Here is a 24,733-nt window from a genome sequence, read left to right as displayed (position 1 = left end):
CTCCAGTGATGTCAACATTATTCCACATGAGGCTCACAGAACTCTTCTCTGCATTCCAGATAAATTTGTAGATTTAGAGTGATCCAGTTTTTTCCACCATAGAGCAAATTTTCCTGTTTTATTTAATTAAAAGTTGTACCTTGAGTTTAGGATATTTTTATTGGCAAGTAATAAATGTGGCAGAAATAAACTGTGAAGGAATAAACTCTGACAGGAATAAGTGGTTGGTACTGTTCATGATTGTCTCAGTCAGAACTTAGAACTGCCAAACCAACTTATCACCATTTTTTTTCTTTAATTTTACTGGACTGTGAAATGCCTATGTCTGAAAGTCCTGCATTAGCATACTACCATGAAGTAAAAAACTTGTACTAAAATAGCATGAAATTTTCAAACCACAGAAAATGTATTATGATGATAATGTATAAGTCCTACTTTTGTCATGTATAAACAGTTCAAAGAGAATGTGTTTAGACTCTTGGACTATAATTGTGGTTAAAGCAGCAATATGAAGTTGGGATGTATTAGGTTATTCAGTAACAACAAGATGCATTTTAATTGACTAGGAAAGACTACATTGGCAAAGAGAGACCATTTCCCTTTAGAAGAATCTAATCTTGGAAGGACACTTAATAATAGACAACAGCATTTCATGACAGCTTTTCATAATGTAGATCCATGTGGTGTTCAGGGTCATCTGGCTATATTAGGGTTAACAGGGTACTAACAGTGTGTAGCATTCTCTAGTTATTTCTATATGTCATTTATTTCCATAGTATGAAATTATCTCTTCTTCATTCCCACTCAGACCCTTAAAATGTCAATGTGAACACAATAAAGTTTGGTAATTTAAAACATGGTATTATTAATACTTATATTAATGTGTACACTCCTCTCCAGTCTCTCCCAGAAACAAAACTGAGTTTTCCTAATACAATGCTCTTTAGATAACCTGTGTATACTCACACAAAAGTCCAATTTCCTCATACCCTGCATGTCATTGATACCCGCATAATGCCTGATGCATGGCTGGTAAACCATATATTAAGGAAAAAGTGAATGGCGCTTCTGGTACAGGCATAGCTGCAGTCATTGTAGTGACTTTCTGTATGGAAACAAGATTTAGAGATATATCTTTGAATGGGCTTACAACAGAGAACCAGGATATTCTAAAAGTCATTTGAAATATTATCAGAATTTGAAAATTCATATGATAAAATTCGAGAAGCCCATATTGACATACATGGCACTTTTATGGTTATGCAAAAAGTATATTATTTGGCATATCCTTGTCATCAGATTATCTCTATAGGCTTTCTGAATGTCATGAAGAACCATCTATGATGAAGCTTTTAATAATATGGCACAAAATCCATTTGAAGCACAAAATGAAATACATCTTATCAACACTGGCATCTTTAAAGCAAACAGAAGGAAATCAAGGGGGTGAGAGCTCAGGTGGATGGAAACTACTGTCAATAGATTACTTTTTCCCAATCTGAATTATAAGCAGCAAATTTAGAAAAACTCTGATGCTTGTTAAAATGAATTGCAAATTAAAATAACATGATAGCTAGTATAGGGCATTATGTCAGGGAAAGTCAAACCATACAGTCTGATGTTTCATGATCATATTTATTAGAAGTCCCCAAGACAATGAAATAAGCTAAAATTTGCAGTGGGAGGGAAGAATGTTAAATTTTGATAACACAATATTTCAAATATATAAAAGAAAATTCAGTGGGAATTTTGAGACACTGGACCTTCCTTGGATTGATAAAGAAAACTAGAAATATCCTTTATAAATAAGCAATAAGTTAAATATTTTCTGTAAAATATATGCTTAGAGAACCAAACAGGTACTAAGCAAATGAATTAATGAGGTGGAGGTTGTGGTTTTGTTTTTTGTTTTGGTTTTGGTTTTTTGGTTTTTTTTTTTACCTTTTTAGAATCTCAATAATTTAACGTCACTAAATATTTCAAAGAGAAATAGGATCTGTAAATCACTATAATATCCATTTAATAAAGCTGGTGCATTTTCATAAGGAGAAATATCAATATTCAGAAGAATCCTATTGAGACAGAGAAGGAACTAAGAGCTTCCATTGAAAGGGTGCAGTGCAGGCATGAGCAAAAGCCAGGGACAGGCAGAGGTGGGGGTAGGAATTCCAGAAAGCATCATGTGTCAACTCAGAATCAAAGAATTACTGATAATATTCCCTGTGGGCACAGAGAACAAGCACTTCTTGGGCATAAAAAATTAATGAGGTGAGTTGTCTAATTCTCTTCTGTCCACATAAGATATAAAATAATACAACTCAGCCTTAAAGAATAAGACAAAAGGAGAATACCAATGAATTCAATGTGATAAAATACTGAATAAATGGATGATGGGTGGGTGGGTGGGTGGGTGGATGGATGGATGGATGGGAAAAACAGACTTACTTTCTGAGATATTACAAGTGGTTTTGTTGTTGTTGTTGTTGTTGTTGTTGTTGTTGTTAACAATACACCATCACAAAGGAATGAAATCTTCTGACTGCATAAGTATAAGGTACATACAGTGACTACTTCCAAAGCTTCCGAAGGACACAATTAAACACATATTGGATAGACAAAAGAAAGGAGGCTACAGTGAATAACCCTCACCAGCACCGCAATTAGGTGATCAGGGCTAACATAAACAATGACTAATTGGGTAAGATATGCTGAAAAACATGTTTCCTTTGTGGCCTTTCTCCTAAAAACCTCTATCTAAGATTTAATTATGAGAAATACATCCAAGTAATTGCAAGAAAGAGCCTGTAGAAAATCTATTCGGTACTTCCCCAAATTTTCAAGGACATCAAAAAAAAGTAATAAAGATGTGACACCATGTTGTAGATGAGAGAAGTACAGGAAGACATATCAGGGAAAATCAGGGACATACACTATACAGCATGGAGGGAAAAATGAAACAGAAAAAGACACTGGTGAAAATTATACTTTAATAAACTGATTAAGCTAGAAGTAAATGTGTGTGTGTGTGTGTGTGTGTGTGTGTGTATGTGTGTGTGTCCCTATACTTCAGGAGGCCAGAGTCAAGTGCTGGGTGTATTGCTTTCTTTCTTTTTTTGATTTATTAGGTATTTTCTTCATTTACATGTCCAATGCTATCCCTAAAGTCCCCCATATGCTCCCCCCCCGCAGTCACCTACCCACCCACTCCCACTTCTTGGACCTGGCGTTCCCCTGTACTGAGGCATATAAAATTTGCAAGACCACTGGGCTGCTCTTTCCAGTGATGGCCAACTAGGCCATCTTCTGATACATATGCAGCTAGAGACATGAGCTCCGGGGGGTACTGGTTAGTTCATATTGTTGTTCCACCTATAGGGTTGCAGACCCCTTTAGCTCCTTGGGTAATTTCTCTAGCTCCTCCAATGGGGGCCCTGTGTTCCATCCAATAGCTGACTGTGAGCATCCACTTCTGTGTTTGCCAGGCCCCGACATAGCCTCACAAGAGACAGCTATATCAGGATCCTTTCAACAAAATCTTGCTGGTGTATGCAATAGTGTCAGCATTCGGGGACTGACTATGGGATGAATCCCCGGGTATGGCAGTCTCTAGATGGTCCATCCTTTAGTCTCAGCTCCAAACTTTGTCTCTGTAACTCCTTCCATGGGTGCTTTGTTCCCACTTCTAAGAAGGGGCAAAGTGTCCACACTTTGGTCTTCATTCTTTTTGAGTTTCATGTGTTTTACAAATTGTATCTTGTAACTTGGGTAGTATAAGTTTCTGGGCTAATATCCACTTATCAGTGAGTACATATCATGTGAGTTCTTTTGTAATTGGGTTACCTCACTCAGGATGATGCCCTCCAGGTCCATCCATTTGCCTAGGAATTTAATAAATTCATTCTTTTTAATAGCTGAGTAGTACTCCATTGTGTAAATGTACCACAATTTCTGTGTCCATTCCTCTGTTGAGGGACATCTGGGTTATTTCCAGCATCTGGCTATTATAAATAATGCTGCTATGAACATAGTGGAGCATGTGTCCTTCTTGCCAGTTGGGGCATCTTCTGGATATAGGTCCAGGAGAGGTATTGCGGGATCCTCCATAGTACTATGTCCAATTTTCTGAGGAACCGCTAGACTAATTTCCACAGTGGTTGTACAAGCTTGCAATCCCACCAACAATGGAGGAGTGTTCCTCTTTCTCCACATCCTCGCCAGCATCTGCTGTCACCTGAAGTTTTGATCTTATCCATTCTGACTGGTGTGAGGTGGAATCTCAGAGTTGTTTTGATTTGCATTTCCCTGATGATTAAGGATGCTGAACATTTTTTCAGGTGCTTCTCAGCCATTCGTTATTCCTCGGGTGAGAATTCTTTGTTGAGCTCTGAGCCCCATTTTTAATGGGGTTATTTGATTTGGTACAGCAACAGACAAGTAGACCAATGGAATAGAACTGAAGACCCAGAAATGAACCCACACACCTACGGTCACTTGATCTTCGACAAGGGAGCTAAAACCATCCAGTGGAAAAAAGACAGCATTTTCAACAAATGATGCTGGCACAACTGGCGATTATCATGTAGAAGAATGCGAATTGATCTGTTCCTATCTCCTTGTACTAAGGTCAAATCTAAGTGGATCAAGGAATTCCACATAAAAGCAGAGACAGTTAAACTTATAGAGGAGAAAGTGGGGAAAATCCTCGAAGATATGGGCACAAGGGAAAAATTCGTGAATAGAACAGCAATGTCTTGTGCTGTAAGATCGAGAATTGATTAATGGGACCTCATAAAATTGCAAAGCTTCTGTAAGGCAAAAGACACTGTCAATAAGACAAAAAGGCCACCAACAGATTGGGAAAGGATCTTTACCTATCCTAAATCAGATAGGGGACTAATATCTAATATGTATAAAGAACTTTAGTTTTCTTAAGTTTACTGGGTTTCATGTTGAACCTTAGCTTGCATTTTTCCTTGGCTTGCCTACCAATATCTTCTAAGATATGCCTGTCTCTATTCCCCAATACGAGGATTCAAGCAAGCTTGCTCACTCCTGGTTGTTGTTGGTGTTGATGATGATGATGATGATGTTTTTTTGAGAAGTCTGAGGATCCAGACTTAGTAGCTCACTGATGTGCAGAAAGCATTCTTACACCATCAGCCATCTCCCTAGTACCTAGATATTTTAATTAGCCATACTACATTAATAAAGGTCAATCTTCGTTGTCAACTTAACCAGATTTATAATCACTTTGTGGATACACTTCTAGCTCTAGCTGTTAAGATCGTCCAAGGATATTTAAATGAAGAAGGAAGATATACCCTGAATGGAGATCGAACTGTTTCCTGGACTGGAAGAAAGAAGAAATGGGAAGAGATTAAGCAGCTGCATAGCAGGGTTCTCTGCTCTGGCTCAGGATGCCATGTGATCAGCTGCCTTATGTGCCTGCTGCTGTCTCTCCACAATAATGGTCTGTGTTTTTCTGAACTATCATCCAAAATATACCCTTCCTCTGCTGAGTTGCTTTTTTCATGAATTTCAAAACTGTGATGAGAAATGTGGCTAATATAATATCTACATTAGCTAACTGGTTATGCTAAATATGTTACTGCAATATGTGATATAAATAATATGACTATGACTGTACCATCTCCATTTTCTTATGATTATCAAGTCATTTTTTTAAAAAAACCTTTTGAATAATACACTTAAGTGTGAAATACGCTGTTATGTACATTTGACCACCATAAAAAATACATCATTGAGTGTTAATCATAGATGAGGTCATCGGTGGGGTTGAGTGAGGGCAGAATGGAAAATCTCTATGCCATTCTCTCAATTTTCCTATTAACCTAAACACTAGAAATAAGTATATTTTGTAAAGTATATTATAAAAATAAACAACCAGACCACTAGACCTGAGTCATCTCCCATTCTTCAACCCATGCTCCCAGAGGCTAAGAGGAAGGGGGGAACTCCCACTGCTCTCTTGGCCCCATTTCTTTTCTCTAACACCTTTCAGTTAGGATATTCACACGAACTTACAAGGAATGATGAACACCAAGGTGAGTTCTCGGAGTCCCAGATAAATTCAGAAGCGTAGATTTAGAATTGAGGTGTATTATTTAAATTCTGCAGGTTAGCTGGAGAGAATTGATCTCGTGTTTCCACGGGTATTGTCAGGAACTATCATCATTTGCTTTGTTACTCTTCCATATGGGTGTTGTTATCAAGTACAAGCTTCAACGTTGCTCCAACACTCAGATCCAGAGGATGCAGTGCCTCCTTTCATGAACATATATATATACACTACATTACCGATTGGTTCTAGGTAGAGGAGAGTAAATCAGATCATGTAACTCACCTTTCCAACCACTTAGCTTTCTTCAAGTTGGGACTACATTGCTAGTGCCTGGGTTTTACAGCAGATCTCAGTCTATCCTGTGCTACACGAGACACTCAAATTCATATCAGCACTCCATTATGCACAGAATTGTATGAAGTCATTGGGATGAGTGTGGATAAAAAACTAACTCCAAATAAATTAATGCACACAGAACTGTGTCTTTAACTATAGAAGCTATGGAGAATGATAGATATTTAGATATTTTGAGTACCCAATTTGAGCCAAAACTTAGAAACAATTACTCTATTATACAGTTTAAATGGTGAAACCCTGCTCCAGAGGGTATGTATAGGAATAGCAGGAAGGGGATGGAAGCAATGGTAACTTTAATTAATTGATTGTTTGGGCAGGACAAGAGGAATAAAGCACGGATTTCAAACCATAGGTGATTTAATGATTTCCTGGGAAACTTATTAAAATGCAAATTTAAATGCCCCATCCTCCGATGTTTTTTAATTAGTGTAAAATTAAAGGTGTGTTTAGAATATTAATTTTCAATTAGCACCCAGAGGTTCTGAGGACCATAGTTCTCAAAGGTCTAAGAGGATTCCCAGTGTTCTGATTTGGAGAGTTGACTTGGTAATTCCATTAACCTAAAATCAAAGAAAGAGAATAACATTAAATGAGATTAGAATTACTGGTTGTTTTTTGTTGTTGCAGCTACTGTTGCTGGTGCATTCTCTCTCTCTCTCTCTCTCTCTCTCTCTCTCTCTCTCTCTCTCTCTCTCTCTCTCTCTCTCCCTCTCCCTCTCTCTCTCTCTCTCTCTCTCTCTCTCTCTCTCTCTCTCTCTCTCTCTCATTTCCTATACCAGCATCAGTACTAAAATTCTCTGTCCTTGGAAATTCCTCAGCCCTGAATAAGCTGGACAGTTAAATTTATAATAGAAAATATATGTAGTCACACAGACCTGCTTGCACCATGACTAAATATAGACCCATAATAGGCAATTGTAAATTTAGAAACTAAGAAAAAAACTGAGCCCAAAATACATACAGAAATCACTATTATATGCATAGAAGTTACAGTAATGAATTTTATGATGCTTGTCAGGATTAATTTCATGAAGTAGCAATAAGAGTAGAGCAGTGAAAGAGGAGAGGGGAAAGGAGAGAAAAGAGAAATAGGAGGAAGAGAAAGAGTAAGAACAGAAGGAAGAAAATGAGGCAAGAAGCAGGAAGGAGATGATTGGTGAAAGAAATTATAGGAAGAAATAATATATAAGGAACTGTACGAGAAGAGAATATGAAGTTGATATTGAGGACAATGTCATCAGTGCCCGTGATCACATCAGCATAAAAGGAGGCACCTGGGTTATATAGATGAACTTTGTATTGTAAAAAACAAAAAAAAGAGGGAGGGAGGAATGAGAAAGAGAAAGAGAGGGGGTGTTAAAAATACAACTGAGAATCCAAGTCAGTAGAAGAGCTCTTACCTACAATACACAAGGCCCTCCTGTCAAAGCCCAACACCAAAAATCAACAAAAATTGATAGAAAGAAACTAGGGAATAAGGTATTATTGGAGGATTAAAGGATATTAAATAAAAATACAGTTGTGTAATTTTGTGTTATTTAAATCACATTAACCATCTGCTTACTGTTTAAGAGCATTTAACCTTAGCACATTTTACAAAAGAATTATAGTAGCACATTTTACAAAAGAATTATAGTAGTGGGTAAAAAAACACTTGTTGCTAAGCTTGACCTCTAGAACTCACATGGTAGAAAGAGAGAACTGACTCCCACAAGATGACCTCTGACTTCCACACATGTGCTATAGCACATGAATACACACATCATCCCACCGACCCAAAAAAAAAAAAAAAAAAAAGCAGGACCTGGAATGGTGAATACTGTCCTTTACATTGCTTTGAAAACTTAGGAGGTCATAAGTGAATTTAGTAACAACTCTTAGGATTGCAAATGTAGGTCTCCATTATGATTGCCTTAAAACTTAGGAAGAAACAAAGAAGACAATGACAATGTGCCTGTTTTATTACCTTTTCCAGGCTAACTTGAGAAGGCAAGATGATAATAACTGAAGCAAACTCAGAAAGTAAGAGGTGTTATGCTTTACAACTGCGATGGAAACGTTGGTCTTACATGGGAAAGTTGCTTGGAGAACTTAGCTGCACATGTAAGCTTGGGAAATGAATCCAAGCTGTCTTTTGTTAGGCACTGAGTACCAGTCAGATGACAGATAGAATTCGGTCTATAGAAATCCTGACTTTTTTATTGTGGGGAAAAAGATCTGGGAAGTGTGGCCACGTATGTGTGAGTGTCACCTATGTGGCTTGATTGTCCTCATTCCTGTACCTGTGGAAACCAGAGATTAATTAGGGGTGTGTCTGTCAGTACCTGTCCAGCTGGGTTTCTGAAATGGTCTCTCAGTAAACCTGAAGCTATAGCACAATGATTGACACTGGTCAGTGAGCTACCAGGATCTGCCTGATTCTGACTCTCCCCTCCCCTCCCCAGGGCTGGGGTGATGGACATAATCCCCTGAACATGGTGTTTATGTAGGTGTTGTGTTTGTGCTCAAGTCTCCAAGCCAAGGCAGGAAGGACTTTAACCAAAGGTCCCTCTTCCCAGGCTCCAGCCATAGAAATCCTTCATAGATGTGAATGTGGTTGTTCATTGTTGGGTTCCTCTGTAGAAGGTAGCATTTAAGATAGTTTTGTTACAAAATCTTTAGCTGAAATATCTTTAGTTACCAGATGTTAAGATCCTCCTGAGAAATAAGTCCTAGCAGTTGGGTCTGAGTTTTTATATATCAGGGATCCCACGGCATTGAATAACAAACACAAACGTTTACTTTCCAGTGCATACTGTAATCGCTGGTTTTGTGTCAACTTGACACAACCTGGAGTTATCACAGAGAAAGGGACTTCGGGTGAGGAAATGCCTCCATGAGATCCAGCTGTAAGGCATTTTCTCAATTAGTGATCAAGGTCGGAGGGCCCATTATGGGTGGTGCCATCTCTGGGTTGGTTGTTTTGGGTTCTGTAAGCAAGCTGAGTAAGCCAGTGGAAGCAAGCCAGTAAGTAACATCCCTCCATGGCCTCTGCATCAGCTCCTGCTTTCTGACCTTCTTAACTTCCACTCCTGACTTCCTTTAGTGATCAACAGCTATGTGGGAAGTGTAAGCCAAATAAACCCTTTCCTCCCCAACTTCCTCGTTGGTCATGATGTATGTGCAGGAATATAAACCCTAAGACACATACATTCCCTATCCAATTACACCCTTCTCGTCCATCATCATCGTACTCTCTGAAGGCTATAAACCCAAGAACAACTATACATCGTGGTTTGATGCAGTGAAAATGTTGACTTCATTTTTCTTTTTAAAGCTGGGAATAGTTCAGCTGTAGGAGTAGTGGCTTGAGATCAGCCCTGGCTATAAAGTAAGACCTTGTCTAAAAGAGAATTAAAAGTTTTTTGTTTTGTTTTGTTTTGTTTTGTTTTAAATTAAGCGATACCTATTTGGACTAATTTCTATGCTAACTTGGAAAGTCAAGAGTAATGTAAGAGGTGCTGTGATTTACAACAGCGATGGAAATGTTGGCCTTGCATGGGAGAGATGCTTGAAGGACATAGCTTCACATGTAAGCTTGTAAGAGGTAACAGTGAGCACAGTTGAACTAGACATACTTGAGACAATCCTTAAGGCTTGCTTTTAGCCCTTTTCAGATGAAAAGTTCGCAGTTGAATAAAATCCCCAATATCTTCACTTATATGGAAGTGCTCAAAATGTACCTGAAGTGCTTTTGTTCCTGAAGAATTATACTCAGTGGTTAATTGGGAGTTTTTTAACAAAAAGAGTCAAGAATACATGCTTTCATAAATGCAGAAAATTTAAGCAAGATTCCATGACAACACTCATGGCCCCATTTCTCAGTTTTGCCAAATAGCATTTGTTTATATGTAATGTATCTTTTCCATGAAAGGAAAAAGCATTTTGCTCAAGTTCATTTGCTGGATCCAAGTGTAGACACAGAGAATATTATTTGGATTGCAGTTCAGTGTGACTTGGATAAATGCTGGCAGGGACATGAGTCTAAAGAGTAAATGGAAATTTGTGATCACTGTGGAAAAAAAATCTTTGAGGGCTTTAGTATAGACTCCAGGCTCTTCCAAATCTAAGTGTTTATCACTACTGCCCAGAAATGATGTAGTTTTGATCACCCATTCAAGAGCATCCACAGTGATGGCTAATCTGTGTAATAAAAGAAATGAAAAAGGAAAACATCCTATGAGAAATTCCTGCACTTGGCAAGTCAAATCTCTTCTGGCACATCCTATTTTGTTAGAAGTGATTGTTGTGCTTCCATGACAATAAGAGAAAAGTTTTATTTATTTAAATGCCTGTATTATATTAACTTTAAGCCAATACCAGGTAATTACCAATCCAGCTACTGCATAATACAAGTTTTAAGAACATAGTAAATTTCCCAAAGATAATAATGTCTAGATGAAAGTATATCCAAAATGCTGAAATTCTACCTCTAGACAAAGAGTCTCATAAGTACACAAATACATTTGAAGACAGAAATGCTTCACAACGTCTATGACAATATGAAAAATGATCAGATCCAAAGTGTCAGGATTCTCTTAGAACTAGAGACTCTTCATCAGAAGAGTTACAGCAGAGAAAGAAAAGCACATACCGCAAGATTTGACGTGACAGAGAAATGGAAAACGTTCCAATCAATCACCTATTGCGCAGCCATTCTTTCCCATTATACCAATATCATGTGGGTCATCCCCTGAAATAGTATCTAGCAATAAGGACAAATGAACGGTCTTACATTTTCTCGATTTCTCTTGTGCATATGTCTCTGAAGTTTTTGAAAAGAGATTTATTGAACTTTTAGACAGTATGAATTTTTTTGTGTGTGTTCTTGGGCTCTTTCAAGAGGATTCACAAAAGAGAATGCTAAACAGTTCTCTGTGACCCCATTGGCACAGGAGGTCAGAGGGACTAAGAAGAAAGATGAGATCAGACAAAGCCACTTTGCTCTTCTATGCACCTTTAAAAAAAAGTTCCACTCAATTCATTTTAATTTAAACAGGATTTTGCTCTTCTGCTCTTTTCTCAGCACAATAATATTTCTTTACAAAGGTTTTGACTCTTTTCCAAGAGCTGTAAGGGCAAATAAGAAAGTTATTGAAACTGAGGAAGAGTTATGATCAAATTATAAAGCCCAGCTTCGATATATTTTATATCCCAAAGTCAGATATCCTAACTGCTAACTTCCAGCACGGTTTAACTTTCTTGAATCGATGGTGTCAGCATTTTTATCTATTTCTAACTCTTAGGAACTGATTGGGAAAGAAGGCACTTCCCTGCTCACCTGAACAAGTCCTTCTCTCTGAAGCATTTTGATTTGCTATTATAATGTATGGCAAGCTTGTGGGTGTAAGCAGCAGGAATTTATGATCACCCTAAAGTTCTTGGCTTCTATATCTACTGTAGTCAGCTTCCGGGGGAGCTGTTATCCTGAAAACTCTAGAGAAGAAACCACTTCCTCTTGTAGCGACCAGAGCCACACAGTCTTACTTACACACTTAACTCGCAGTCTCATTTTATCGAGGATGCCCAGAAACCTTCTTGTGCCTCCCTGCTTCCTTCCCATGGGCCTTCTCTTCGGATTCTCATTCCTGTTATAAGGGTCCATGATTCGCAGAAGAATGATACCCTGGACTCAGATAGTATGTAACAGCAAAGAGTGTTTATTCTGTAGAAGTCCAGCATCCTGGGGCCACCCATTCACATAGACAACCACTGTGAGCTTGAAGGCATGATTTAAAGCTCATTATGAGAATTCTGAAGTAGGTGTCCCCTATCTTAATCTGTAAGGTTCATCTCTAAGAACATGCCGGAACCATTACTGGGGCATGGGGGTGGAAATTGTTGCTGGGGAAAACTAGAAATTGCTGCTGACCCATTGTCCTTGCTTCTGGCTATGTGGCAAGACAGCTTCTAATGGTAGGACAGTTTCTGACTAACTGCCTGAAACCAGGGTGTTGTTGTTGTTGTTGTTGTTGTTGTTGTTGTTGTTTTTCTTGTAACTGACTTACCTAGGCTTGCCTGAACTTACCCAGTTCTTAGGCCTAGTCTCTGCCTAAGAACTGCCCATTTGAAGCCTGTCATGGAGTCAACCTAGCCTTCTCACTGGTTGTGTGTGTGTGTGTGTGTGTGTGTGTGTGTGTGTGTGTGTGTGTGTGTGTGAGAGAGAGAGAGAGAGAGAGAGACAGAGACAGAGACAGAGAGACAGAGACAGAGAGAGACAGAGACAGAGAGGCAGAAGACAATTAGGTATCATTTCTCATGCACCATCAACCATTATTTTTTATTTATTTTCACCAACTGAACTGCCAATCAGAGAGCAGGAATGGGACAGACCTAGGCCCTCTACATATATGTAACAGACGTGCAGCTTGGTTTTCTTTTCTTTTCTTTCCTTTTTTTTTTTTTTGGATAATTCTTTTTTTTTTTATTAGATATTTTCTTCATTTACATATCAAATGCTATCCCGGAGCTAAAAGGGTCTGCAACCCTAGAGGAGGATCAGTATGAACTAACCAGCTTGGTTTTCATGTGCGACCCCAAGAGGTAGGACTGGGGCTGTCTCTGACTCTGATGCCTTCCTTTGGAACCTTTCCCGCTCCTGGGCTGCCTCATCTGACCTCAATGGGAGAAGACATACTTAGTCTTACGGTAACTTGATACACCCCATTCCAATTGCCTCTCCCAATATTTTTCCCTCACTCCTCCCCCAACTGATCCCTCCTGTTCCCATTACAGCATCTGAGTTTATGAGTGAGCCTCTCCTTTTTACATCTGTTCAGTTTTCCTACCTTCTGCTCATCTTCTGACTACAGATTTATGTACTTATTTCAACATAATTGAAACATTCAATAGCTGCAATGTCCTGGTTGTTCTGTGGTTTTGCCTGCTCTTGTCATGCTTAGTTTATAAGGTCATGTTTAACGATACTAACTTTGCTACTTCTGCCTACAAAAAGCTGAAAGTCACGATCAACATTTCTCTTTCCTTTGCCATGTTTGACAGAGCTGATGAAATGGGATTAAGGGAAGCAACTTGCCGAAATCGAGGAACCTAGCTCTCCTTCATGAAAATATCTGAAACTCTTGTTTCCTTATGGTTCCCATCTGGTGTGCATTGGCTCAAAGCTCACACATTCCTGAGTTCTTGGCCTCGATTTTCAGCCCTTCAACTCCAATTGTGCCTTTGGCACCTTCCTCTGAATGCATCTTTCCAACACAATCATAATTTGTTTGGAAGAGTTTATTGGTTCTTGGAGGGCAGTGTCTCTGATATGGGAACATCTGCATCTTCCTGCAACAACTCTCCTCTCCGCTGCTTAGAAACTTAAAGAAATCTATGGATATTTAGGAAGTCAAAGTGTTCTGTACAAGGTAAAAAATAAAAATAAAAAATAAATAAAATTTAAAAATTGACAGTCTCACTTTATTTTAGGGTAAATGTGTGCACTAATTTTTTTCTGAAGACAATAGAGCATTCATTCTAGCATTGTGGGACAGACCTCTCCTAGACTTTTGCTTATACTTACTTCTTATATATCGAAGTTCCCTTGATCTCATATAGTGATATAATGTCACATATTGAAATGGTTTCATAAGCCTCAATACCACCAGCTTCCAACCACACTCCAAATTCTGGTGCCTAAGGTACTTTTAGGTGTTTTCATTCATCCTAGTAAAATATATCATTACCCCATACCTTCTCTCTCAATTTGAAAACGTGATTCTTGTATCCAATGTATCCTTTTTAACATTGGGAAGGAAGGCTCATACATTTTAGACAGGGGCATTTTGTTAACTTTTCCTGTCCCACTGTTTTCTTTTTCTTGAGTGCCAACCTCAATCAGGTATTTGTTTCAAATAACAGAAAAACTTCTAGAAGCATGTTCATAACTGGGAGAGGGTTGGCGGGAGAGGAGGGAATCTCCTTCCTTCTGTGTCATCTCACCATCTCTGCTCTCAGCCACTCGCCGCATCAATCATCCACTGCTTTTTAATCACACTATAAATTTCTCCAAGTCTTCAGTATTCCGACAGTTACTTTTTAATGAAGTTGGTTGAAAGAAAAAGAGAAAATGAGTAAATAAGGGTGAGAGGAAAGCGTGAGCAGAAATAAATTTCTATTCTTTACTCTCTGGCGCACCCTGAGAATATATTCAAGAGCATGTAAGGAAAAATATGGTTTCAACTTTCAAGCATCTGGGATCAATCAGGAGCCCAGACTCCTTCGTAGAGAAGAGTCATCTAGAGTAAAGCATGACACAGATGAGTCCTAAAGCTTGCAAATTGGAGAAGATGCCATCAGAAGCACATTTCTACCCAGGACTTAAGACTTGGAGAACTATGTAAAACCCAGAAAACTGTAATTCAGGGAAACACCAAAGGATGACTAGTTGCTTGGGTTTCATCATTCAATTAAAGTATATAGTGTCTTTAAATATTTTGAGAAGAAGAATAAAAAGAAAACTGAGTTTTCCAGCAGGTATCAGTATGTAGGGACAACTTATCTCTACTTAAGTCGTGCTTAGCTCTATGGTGGCTCAGCAGAAAATGAAAGCAAATTAGCATCTTAGAGACCCTAAAGGGAAGCAAAAGCGTTTAATAGAATGTCATTTTCTCCAGCATAGTACACAGAGCTACTGAGCTACAAAGGAAAGTCACTGCAGCCTTTATGCTTCTGCTTTCACCAACTACTGAAGAGTGGAAGACACATTAGCTCAGTTCAGTTTCAATCCTTCTGACTTCTCATTTAGAGAAAGATTGATAACTAGTTTCCTCAACAGTCTATAAAGCTTTCTGTGATCTAGATTTAATTTAGATTAACTGTTACCATAGGGTGAGCTCTATAAATAGCCCATAGAATAGGACGCTGTCTATTTCAGCGCAGTTAGCTATATTGAGGATAGGCTAAGAGGTAGTTGCCATCTTCTTCTTGGGTAGGTATTTGTTAGCTCCTGCTTATTAGTTTTATTAAAAAAAATAATAATGATCCTGGTTTTTTTCAACATATGTATTCATGCACGTTTGCTTATGTATGTATATGGGTGTGTGTTCATGTGTATTTGCTTATGTATGTGAATAGGTATAGAGTGCACTTGGTAATCCATGCTTCATAAAGGCCAAAAGCTGACATTAGGTGCCTTCCTCTAGTCTCGACTATATTTTCTGAACCAAAATAACACTGAATGTGGAGTTTAATTTGGCCAAATTGATTGACCAATATCAGAGATTTGCTTGTCTTTTTGCCCCATGTCACCCCAATGCTAGGGTTACAAATGTCATGTTACCATGCCAGTGCCAGTCAAGTTTTATGTGATTTTAAGGATCTGATCTCAGGTCCTGAAAGTGATTCCAGGTATGTCCTGAAGTTGTGCACGATTAAGCACTATCTTTTAGATAGGAACCATGATGGTCCTTAAAATAGATGCAGAATGAATTTAAGCAATGAGTTTAATATTTACCAAAAAAAGAAAAAAAAGTTTATTGGTACTGGATAACCAACTGTTGTACTCTTCTCTAGGGAAGCCTATTTCTCCCATTCTCAGCAACCTCTTAGTGCAGTCGAAGACACACTGGTGGGCTTTCCTCAGTTGGCCTGAACTTATTTATTTTTGTTGCTGCCCTTTTTCAGCTCAGTTTGGGCCAGGGAGTCTCAAGCTTCCTGATGACCCGACACTTTCATTCAGTTCCTCATGTCATGGTGACCCCTGCAAGCATAAAGTTATTTTCATTGCTACTTCATTACTGTAATTTTGATAATGTTACGAATTGTCATATAAATATCTGATATGCAGAATATCTGATATGTGGTCTGTGTGAAAGGGCCCTTTGCCCCACAAAAGGGGTGGGACACACCGGTTGAGAACTACTGGTTTAAGCAGTCCTGTTAGTGTAACTTAATGGATGTAGCTTCTTATACTCCTAGGAGAAATAATCTCACAGAAAACTCATTATTCCTTGGTCTTAAAAAACAAGGAGTTCAAAAAAAAAAAAGAAAAGGAAAGAAAAGAAAAGAAAAAAGAAAGAGTGTAAAATTAATAGGAACAATACTTAACAACTGAAATATATATATAATCACATTTGTAATATATAGTATATAATATTATATATATAATCAATGTGTATATGTGTATTTGTGTGTATATTCCAACTGACATTTACTTTTTTCAAGTGAACTAAACTTGTACTTAAATAAGTAACTTAAAAACAAGTAGACATGGAAGAAAGACACAATGAAGCATTAGTTCAAACAATTTTTGGACACTATTCAAGATACCTACTTTCAGACTAAAAAGAAACATTTTAAACAAATATTGATTGCTAATTAATGTAGATATTTATATTAGCAGGGTGTTATGTTTCTGTCTTTCTTTCTTTTCTTATTTCTTTCTTTCAATGACTTTCCTTGGAATACAATAACTGTGCATATTTATGAACTACAGATTCCAGATAATTTGCTTTTAACAACTACAATTACTTTAAAATCTTTTTCTGATTCCAAGTTGTAATCACCAGAAATTCATATACAAAGGAAAACTCATTTGTTTTGAAACTTCCAATGTATCTTTAATTATGGATCTTTTGCATACAATCTATGCATTACTTCACAGGTTTTTCATTTGTTTGTTTTTGCTTTTGTTTTTGTTTTCAACTTATTTGGGAATCAAAAAGCACCATCTAAATACCATATATATTTGGGATTCTCTTACAGATTGAAAGAACCTTTTCTTTTCTTTTCTTTTTTTTTTTTTTTTTTTTGGCATGATGAAGATGAGCTGGAAAGACAGGAAGGAGCAGTTTGATTTGGTTTTTGTTTATCTCGGGAGCTCTCTTGACAATCTACTGAACTGGTGTTTTATACAGTGAGCTTTTGCAGGCTGTGTCAAGACAGCTTGCAGACAACTCATTTTTTATTTAAGAAGTATGTACGTAATGGCTGTAGTGTCTGAGGTTTCCTTTGAATCAAATTTTTAATGTGCTTTTTTTGGTTCACTTTCCCTTGGATCATGGCAGAACAGCTGGGACTGAAGACTCCTCTTGTTTGCGCAGTTTCCTCCAAGCAGAGGAGAGACTGAACATGAATTAATGATGACTCTATATGAAACAAAAACTTGGTGACTGAAATCCTACATGCTTCACTATATTGGATCATAGCACTATATATTGGTGCTTTATTTTCACTGGGTTTTGTCCTTTATAAATCTATCATAACAATGTTATTTTGGTATGGTTTGATAATTTATATGGAATTATGTGTACCTAGGCCAATTTTCTTCCTAATGAAAAGCACAGAGGGTCATGGTTCACAGAGTGGGTGTGTTTTAGATTCAAAGTTTAACTCAGTCTTTTATAAATTTCCTGTTTTCTTTAGGTGAACAGGAATCAGTTGAAAACCCACATCCGTGGCATAAATAATACAGGCTGGTGCCCACATTTCAGTCAAGGAGGACAGGAGTTGTACAAGGGAAATAATGTATCAAACACATCAAATAAGACCATGGTTGTCATCAATATCCTCAAATCTTTCTTTGAAGTCAGTGTATTGTGTGATAGAAGTGGTTTTGTGGAAACAAAGCAACAGATAGGAATGCACCCCAACGACATTTGATATTACTGATCATAGCATCTTGTGATCACTCAGTTACATGAGAGGATCTTACTTTTCTAATGGCATTTTCTCACTGTAGTAATATGGCCTTCTCCCTGCACTTTCTTGAGTTTTGAATGCTTGATGTGGATGCTTTGATTTCTTTCCAAAACATAGAAGTTGTTTTTTTTCTGAGTTACACAACATTGTAAACACAAAATGAAAAGATTTTTGAAATTGTGTCACTTAGCTCTATTATTGTTTGAAAGTGTAACTGTAATGACTCAATATAAGATTGACTGTCTCCAGTTTAGAAGTTATTACTGTCCCATCTATCTACATACATAAAGGGTAACTTCAAGGAATCCCCAAGCATGGAAATATATTTCCCATCTTCCTCAGCTTTCATCCATAATAATAATCAAGTTCGCATTACCTTAGTTCCCACCACGTTGGTAGTACCAAGATCAGTCCTGGCGGTTTATCAGCAATGTCCACTTTTAGGAATCAGAAAGAAAAACATCTATTCACGATTTCTAATTAGAATTAACCTCCACCGAGTTTTGAAAGGTAAAAGTTGGACAGAAATAAAGCAGCTAATAATGGCATAATTTAGATAAGGATCACCTGACCTGAGTAAAGATAAAGAAAACCTGAAAAGATCAGCTGAACAAGTTAAGATTTTGCATAACTCCTTCTAATACTGTAAGATGAGAAAAGAAAGAAAGAATGCGTAGAAGCCTAACTTAATCCAGCTGTTAAGGAAGCACAAACATAGCATTATAGAGAATGAACAAGTATATTTATTTATTTATTTATTTATTTATTTATTTAGGGGTGTGGGTGTATGTCAGTGTGTGTGTGTGTGTGTGTGTGTGTGTGTAAACAATGAACAAGGTATCATGAATTAAGAGGGAACACATGGGAGGATTTTCATGGATAAAAAAACAAAGATGATGATGACATTAGAATACAATCACAAAATTAAAACACACACACACACACAAAAAAAAAAAACAGAATAGCAGTGTGTAGACAACATCTTTTCTCCCATCAGTTACTACCATTGTGAGTTGGTGATCCTCATGACACAGTAGGTCTAGATGCCATGGATTAAGAGAGTTAACAGGTGAGGAGATACTACATATTAGATGAGTAGAAAAAAGCATAAGACAGGCCTCAGCTGTATTGTTGCATCCATCTCATAAGCTCTAGTCCATGTTTTCCTTCTGAGCACAGTATCTGTCATTCTACCTTAGCTTCCTTATTAGCACAATTCCCTGCTTTTGATCAAAATTAATTTGATATACCATCAAAAAAGGCAGGGGGGGGGGGGGCACAGTGATAAACAGTTTCTTGTGACCGATGCAATCCATCCTGGGAAGTGGAATTTTCAGTGAGTCAAATTCTTTGCTTTCGGGAAATGGGAAGAAGCCTGGAACAGTTCTGAAGATCTGTCAATCAATTATGTTCCGTGTAAGTTTTGGAGCACAGAAGCCCCCCAGGGTTGTTCTGGTACTTTCATCAAGGAATAAGGAAGACCTAAGATGCAAAGCTCAAAATGATGGGAAAGCTCAGATTCGAGTATAATTATAGTTAAATAAATGTGGCATCTATTTCACACCTGAGCTTGCAAACTAAGATTCATCACCTCACTCTGGGTTCACAAGTTCATTTTTAAGTAATTTCTCTGCTAAACCCTATATGACATGCAAATTGCTACAACCTAGGGTATATATTAGATTCTGGGTTTAGTAGGGAGTTAATTGGACTTTGAGCTTATTTAACACCTCAAATTAGCTCTCTTAGGCTTAAAACTCTACGGCTGAAAACAGACCAAAAGAGAAGAATATATGCTCAAACATTTATAACTTAAAATCTAATTACGTGATTGTTCTGTAATTCCTCCTCATTTCCTGAGACGGTTCCCCTGTGAATAAAATAGGCTCTCCTAGTCCATATGGGGTGGCAGAAGAGGTGAAGGAATCTGAAAAGTGACAGAGGCACATTGTGAGGAGACCACTGACCTAGACCTCAATGAAGCTTTAATGATATTTAAGTTGCACACCAAAGCAATTGCCTTAGAAGTTAACAGAATGTTTCCAAACTTCATCAGGAGGAACGCGTGGATTAAAATATACATGAAAACCATTTTTAAAATAAAATAATTTTTGTCTTATAGATCACATAGAATACCTTTTGCCCATCCAATGTTTTTAGTGTAGCATGTACATCGTATTGTAAAAGCAACACCATCTTAAATTTAGAACATTTTGTAACAATGTGATACACACATACAATGTCAGGTGATAAATTCTCTCCCCCAATACTATCTTATCTCCCTCCTACTACTGCTAACACTTCTTCCCAAATGCTCCCCTCTTACTTCTATTGTTTGTTTTGTTTTGTCTGAAAGTCTTTCACTGAGTACTTTAGAGAAAAAGGGAACACAAAGCCATCACACAATGTTTAAATCTAGAGAGGAAACAGAGACCAAGGAAAAAAATATACATCCAACGAAAACAAATCCAGAAATGACCACCCAGACCTATAATCAACCCAATCCAGATGGCCAGAATCCAGCACAGAAACACAATTAATAATAGCCAGGCCAATGTGTCTTTCCTAGAACCCAGCTATCCTGTAACAGCAGGCCCTGTTGGAATCAACATAACTGAAGCACAAGAAAAAGACCTCAAAACTATATATATGAAGATGACAGAGGTCCTTTAAAGAGGAAATTAATAAATCCCATAAAGAAATCTGGGAAGCATAAACAAAGAAACAAAGTTAATAAAACTGTTCAATACCTAAAAATAAAAGTAGAAAACCTAAAGTTATTGAATTCTGTAAATAAAAAATTTTCAAATTTGATCAGAAGCTACATAGGCAAACTTCACCAACAGAATACAACAGATGGGGGGGGGAGAATCTCAAAATTGAAGATATGAGAGGAAAAAATGTATACATTGGTCAAAGAAAATATTAAATCTAAAAGAACCCTGACACAAAAATATCCAGGAAATCTGGGACACTATGAAAAGACAAATGAAGAATAGCAAGCAAAGTGGGAGGAAAAGAATCATAATATAAAAGCCCAAAAAGTACTTTAAACACAATCCCAGAAGAAAATGTTCCTAGCCATAAAAAGGAGATATCTATAAGGGTACAAGAAACATACAGAATAACAAGTAGATTGGATCAGAAAGAAAGTCCCTTTGGCACACGACACTCAAAACAATCACCATAGAGAGAGAAAATAATATATTCCATTTTAAAGCCAAATTTAAACAGTATCTGTTTACTAATGAAGCCCTACAAAGATACTAGAAGAAAAACTCCAATATAAAATTAAATATATTCATGAAAACACAGAGATAATATTAGAACAGAAAATCAAAAGAAGGAAAACACACACACAACCACTAACAAAAACAACAATGATAAAATAACAGGAGTCAACAAACATTGGTCATTGGCATCTGCCAAAATCAATAGTATCAATTCCTCAATTAAAAAATGAAAAACAAAGCCGGGCGTGGTGGCACATGCCTTTAATCCCAGCACTCGGGAGGCAGAGGCAGGTGGATCTCTGAGTTCGAGGCCAGCCTGGTCTACAAAGTGAGTTCCAGGACAGCCAGGGCTATAGAGAAACCCTGTCTCGAAAAACCAAAACAAACAAACAAACAAACAAACAAACAGACTAACAGAATAAATGTGAAAATAGAACTCATCCATCTATTGCATCCAAGAAATACACTTAACATCAAGGGTAAATATTACTTAAGGGTAAAGGTTTGGCAAAAGATATTCCAAGCACTCTCTCCCACTCTTCTCTTTCTGCCTCTACCTTCTCTCTCTCTCTCAAATCTCTTCTATGTGGAAAAAGAAACAGAAAAAAAAAAAGATATTCCAACCAAATGGAACTAAGAAACACTCTAATAAAGTCATTTTACTATCTAACAAAATAGGCATTAAACTAAAACTAAGCAAAAGAGATAGAAAGGGATACTACATACTCATCAAAGGAAAGGAAAATAAATCTGCCAAAATAGCATTTCAATTCTTAGCATCTACACACCAAACAAAAAAGCACTCATGTTCTTAAAAGAAACACTTCTACAGCTTAAATTTCATATTGACCCTCACACTCTGAGAGTGGGAGACTTCAATTACTCACTCTCCCCAATAGAGCAACCAGACAAAAAAAAAATCTAAGCAAAGAAATATTGGAACTAACAGATATTGTAAACCAAATGGACTTAACAGATATTTTCAGAATTTTCACCCAAACACAAATGAATATCTTCTCAGTATTTCTTGCTTTAAATTTGACCACATACTCAGACACTATGAAGCAAGTCTCAGCAGATACAGAAAGAAAAGAACGAACGAACGAACAAACGAACAAACGAACGAACGAACGAACGAAAGAAAGAAAGAAAGAAAGAAAGAAAGAAAGAAAGAAAGAAAGAAAGAAAGAAAGAAAGGAAGGAAGGAAGAGGGGGGACAGAGGGAGGGAGGGAGGGAGGGAGGGAGGGAGGGAGGGAGGGAGGGAGGGAGGAAGGAAGGAAGGAAGGAAGGAAGAAATAATTCCTTGCATCCTATCAGACCACCATAGATTAAAGCTAGATATCAACAACAAACAAAACAACAAAAAACTTACAAACTCTTGGTAACTGAACAACCCTCTACTAAATGAAAAATAGCTCAAGACAGAAATAAAGAAATTAAAGGCTTTCGAGAATTCAATGAAAATGGAGATAGAGTATACCCAAACTTATGGGACACAACGAAAATAGCACTAAAAGGCAAGTTCATAGCACTAAGTTCCTACATAAATACTCCAGCATTATCTCATACTTGCAACGTAAGAGCACACCTGAAAGCTCTAGAACACAAAGAGTAACCACACCCAAGGTAAGAAATGGTCAAACTCAGGGATGACATCAATCAATCAAGTAGAAAGAGTGTAAGAGCCAGACAGAATGGAGGGCACTCTGAGAACAAGGCCCTCTGAGTAAACTAAAGAAGCTTATATGAACTCTCAGAGACTGAAGCAGCATTCACAGTGCGGACATGGTTGTGCACCAGGGCCTCTGTGTATAAATTATAGCTTTCAACTTGGTATTTTTATAGATCTTGTGTTAAGGGTCTCTGATTCCCGTGTCTGGTCTTGAGGCTCTTTTTCTTTTGTTGGCTTGACACATCCATTCAGCCTTGATATGATAGTTCCTGATTTGTCTTATTTTATTTAAGTAATTTGTTTTATTTAAAAAAACCTATGAAATAATAATTGTCATTTTTATTACTAAGTTTGTGTTATGTAGCAATAGAATGATTTATTACTAATTTGTTATGTAGCAATAGAATGATTCCATCTACTATGGATATATTATCCTTAGTATTTATTTTCAGTATGCATATAGCAGATGCATTTGTTCTATGTGTACCAAATATATTGTATTTTATAATATAGTGTCTTGGACCATTCATAAAAGCTAATTCTATATGATCATCCCAGGAAAAACTGATAAATTTCAAAGAGAACTGATATAGATATAGCCCTCATTGTATAGCTCTAGCTATCCTGACACTCATTATGCAGATCAGACTGGCCTTGAACTCACAGATATCTACCTGCCTCTGCCTCCCAAATGCTATCTTGCTTAGCTCTGACAGTAGGTTCTTAACAACTCGAAGAAACAGGAAATAAGAAACCCAAGATATACAATTATAAAAGCACTGCAAAAATAACAAACAAACAAAAAAGAAAGAAAAAAAGAAAAGACAAAGAAAAGTAAAAAGGGAAAAAAAAAACAGCAGAAAGCACAGAAAGGCATGCACCATGCCCCAAGGGATAATTACAGTGCCCAGAGGAAAATATATTACTGTCTGTATTAATGTAGAAGTTACTTGTATAGAAATGACAGTTTAATTTTCCAATTTGAGAAATTATCTGGTACCCACGGAATGTTTAGCTGAGAAGTCTAAAAAGAGGTAGGAAGCATAAATTAATAAATAGAAAGACTAGAATGGAGAAACAGCAAAATTAAGAGGAAGTAAGTAGCAAATTTTAAGGGATTAATCTGCTATGCTCTATATATTTAAAACCTTTCTAGGGTTTTAGATTTATTAAAATACAAAAAAAGTTAAAACTGCTCAAATTCAGTATCTATATCTGTGGCATGTATCATTCTAGGCCTGAGTTACTTCACTAAATACAGGATTTTTTAATAGAGAATGTTTGCTTTTATTAGTATAAAAAACATAAGCTGCAAAATAAAACAAAAACAAAATCGCTGTGCAAATTCAGACAGGGAGGCAAAATGGTATAAATTATGCCCAAAATAGATTTTATCTGTGTTGTCAAAACACCATAAGAGTGGCACCCTAAATCTGTCTGAGGACAGAAAGACAGACAGAAGAAATGTGCAGTGAGCAGAGGGAGAGAATGTAGGTATCTCTTTGGTGGACATAATATGTGTGCATTCAATATCACAAAAAATTAATATCAAATCTGTGTAAAAATGAGACTTTGGGCAAATAGCTTTTTAAAGTTCAAAGTTGACAGATACCTATTTCTTTACTTTAGAAATTTATAAATATGTACAGGGCAGCAACAAACAGCATTATGAATTCCTGTGTGCCCTTATTCAGTTTCAACTCCTC

At 37.2% G+C, this 24,733-nt stretch overlaps 1 long non-coding RNA gene across 1 annotated transcript in view; it reads left to right on the top strand.

The window, feature by feature from the left end:
* Gm35722 (predicted gene, 35722) overlaps window positions 1-6,545 on the top strand; it is a 34,101-nt gene extending 27,556 nt beyond the window's left edge. The window contains exon 3 of the long non-coding RNA NR_152765.1: window positions 5,270-6,545. This is a non-coding gene — a long non-coding RNA (predicted gene, 35722). The remainder of the gene's footprint in view (window positions 1-5,269) is intronic.
* The last annotated feature ends 18,188 nt before the right edge of the window (window positions 6,546-24,733 follow it).

This window comes from Mus musculus, chromosome 10 (genome assembly GCF_000001635.26).
Source record: "Mus musculus strain C57BL/6J chromosome 10, GRCm38.p6 C57BL/6J".
Taxonomy (NCBI): Eukaryota; Metazoa; Chordata; class Mammalia; order Rodentia; family Muridae; genus Mus; species Mus musculus.
This window is presented reverse-complemented; position numbering and strand designations above follow the sequence as displayed.